The sequence below is a fragment of the Seriola lalandi genome, unplaced genomic scaffold, assembly GCF_002814215.2.
Source record: "Seriola lalandi dorsalis isolate HSWRI2012SDOR001 ecotype SW California unplaced genomic scaffold, Sedor1 jcf7180002054943, whole genome shotgun sequence".
In the NCBI taxonomy this organism is placed as follows: Eukaryota; Metazoa; Chordata; class Actinopteri; order Carangiformes; family Carangidae; genus Seriola; species Seriola lalandi.
Genome location: NW_019525494.1, coordinates 177,452 through 179,681, shown reverse-complemented (window position 1 = coordinate 179,681; position 2,230 = coordinate 177,452). Strand labels below are relative to the sequence as shown.

The window sequence follows — 2,230 nt, the reverse complement described above, 5'->3', positions numbered from 1 at the left end:
CAATACAAAGTCATGTGGAGTGTGGACGAACTTCAGATCCGTCTTGGCATTTTATTGTGATCACAGTCTTATTTCACAAAAATGCTTGTGAGAGCTCACAAATGGCTTTGACTTGCAACTGAATCTTTAGACCCCGTTGTAAGATTACCATTACCATATTACCATTCATCCAAGAAACAGGGAGATACCATTTTTCATTCACACCTCATAGAGCTAGTTAAACTCTCTTGCTTTTGTGAAACAGCTTGTTAAGTCTAGGGAAGACTGTGTGTAACATGTTCACCAAGTCTTAGTGGACAATTGTTTTCCTTCCATTCCGTTGTCAGCAGACTCCAACAGCCTTCTTATCTTTCAACGAAAAATGTTGGAGATGCCAGGGATTGAACCCGGGGCCTCATACATGCAAAGCATGCGCTCTACCACTGAGCTATATCCCCTGTATGTACTATAGACATGTTCTCATCAGAGTTGTACTAAGGTGCTGCAGCAGTTCAGATGACAGTTCATCTTAAAATGCTGGTGGATTCATCATGGCTCCTACAGACAGAGAGATTTCAGTAATCTTATAAGTCTATAAGAAGCTGCAACGCATTAATGCTTAGTTCTGATATAATAATGTAATAACTGCTGAGTACTCATTGTACAGAACGTCAACATGTTGACAGACGTTGTGGCTTGTGTGATCCCATCACATGATGACGTTTACTTCACGAAGCCTCTTGTTAGGCTGCAAGTGATCACCTAAACTTTAATGTCTTACTCAGTTACTGTCAACATAAAGGCACAGACACACTTTCTGTGTCCACTGACAGCTACAGACTTTCCTCCAGCCATGTGGACGTGAACACACTTTCAGTCATACTAATATTGGGGTGTTCATTGTTCCACGTCAGTCTGGTGCTCATTTCCTGATCCACACTGCATTCAATTTGGTGGCAATAATGCATCACAATGTTGTTTGCCAACCACTATGAAAATCAGGCAGTAGAAAAGAAATTCTAACATGGGACCATTTAACGAGAACATGAGAATGGGGCAGGAGTTCAATGCCATTTGACAAGTTTTTGTATTTTTTCAAAGAAGAATCCTATAATTGTGGGCAATGCCAGATCTCCTTTGTACAATCTCTCTTCATGATGACAATCAATTGTGTTATCTTGAGCAGTTGATGCACTCCCTATGCCAACAGTTTGTGCAGTCACCAATGTTTGTCTGCTCACAAGTCCATGCAGAAATAACTTACACCTCACACAGACCAAAGCTGGAGGTATAAGTGGAGATGGAGATGTCAGGGATTAAACTCCCTCTAACATACAAACCATCCACTCTAACAGAACATGAAAACTACCACTCGGCCACAACAACTGTACACAGTCTCTTTTTATGTTTCCACCTGAAGTAGTCATAGAGGGAAGCATATCTGAAAGGAAATCCAACAGTCATTATGTTCCATGTTAAGATGCCAATCCATCCTCGATGGCTCGAGGAGAGCCTCAAGTCCAGGAGAGACTCTCTATATATATTATCATGTTACCTGAGTGTCAGTTAGTAGAGAACGGTGCACATTCCTTTTCCACAGCTCAAAACCATCCACTGTTGTCGTCAGCAGGATCTGAACCTGCAGATAAAGACTCTAGTGGATTTCTGAGCTTTATTACGTTCAACATAAAGATGTTGGAGATGCCGGGGATTGAACCCGGGGCTTCATACATGCAAAGCATGCGCTCTACCACTGAGCTACATCCCCTGTATATACTAGAGACATGTTCTTAACACTTTATAGGTGTATAGCTGAGCTCAACATGAAGACAGAGGTTGAAGATGTGTGAGAGTCGACACATGTACTAATGAAATAATGTAGTTCATGGTAGAGTGCTGGAAGTTTACAAGCTCCTCATGTTAAGTTAGTGTTCTACACCTGGTATATTGACCTGCCATACCTGGAGTTTATTCAACACAGACAGGAGGAAGCAACATAATGTAACGTTAAATGTCACAGTGACCGAAGCCGGTTTACTGCCTGTTCGTTTACGTTTCTTTGAAAACCTGACGCTCACTGCTATGCCGTAGATTGTAAGTGAAACGTTTATATTTGATTCCTAACAACTCATTGTTTCATGAAGTAACCTGCCTCTGACGTCATTGAACTGGGTTGTTAGCATCACCTTTACTTTGGCATATAAAGCAGGTGGTGATGTGTTTGACACCTTAGCTGCAACAGGTTTTACAG

General features: G+C 41.5%; 2 non-coding genes across 2 annotated transcripts; both read right to left on the bottom strand.

The window, feature by feature from the left end:
* Positions 1 to 365: 365 nt before the first annotated feature.
* trnaa-ugc (transfer RNA alanine (anticodon UGC)) lies at positions 366 to 437 on the bottom strand. The gene has a single exon. It is a non-coding gene; the product is annotated as a tRNA-Ala (tRNA).
* A 1,238-nt stretch (positions 438 to 1,675) lies between these two features.
* Positions 1,676 to 1,747, bottom strand: trnaa-ugc (transfer RNA alanine (anticodon UGC)). Its single transcript has one exon. It is a non-coding gene; the product is annotated as a tRNA-Ala (tRNA).
* Positions 1,748 to 2,230: the final 483 nt, after the last annotated feature.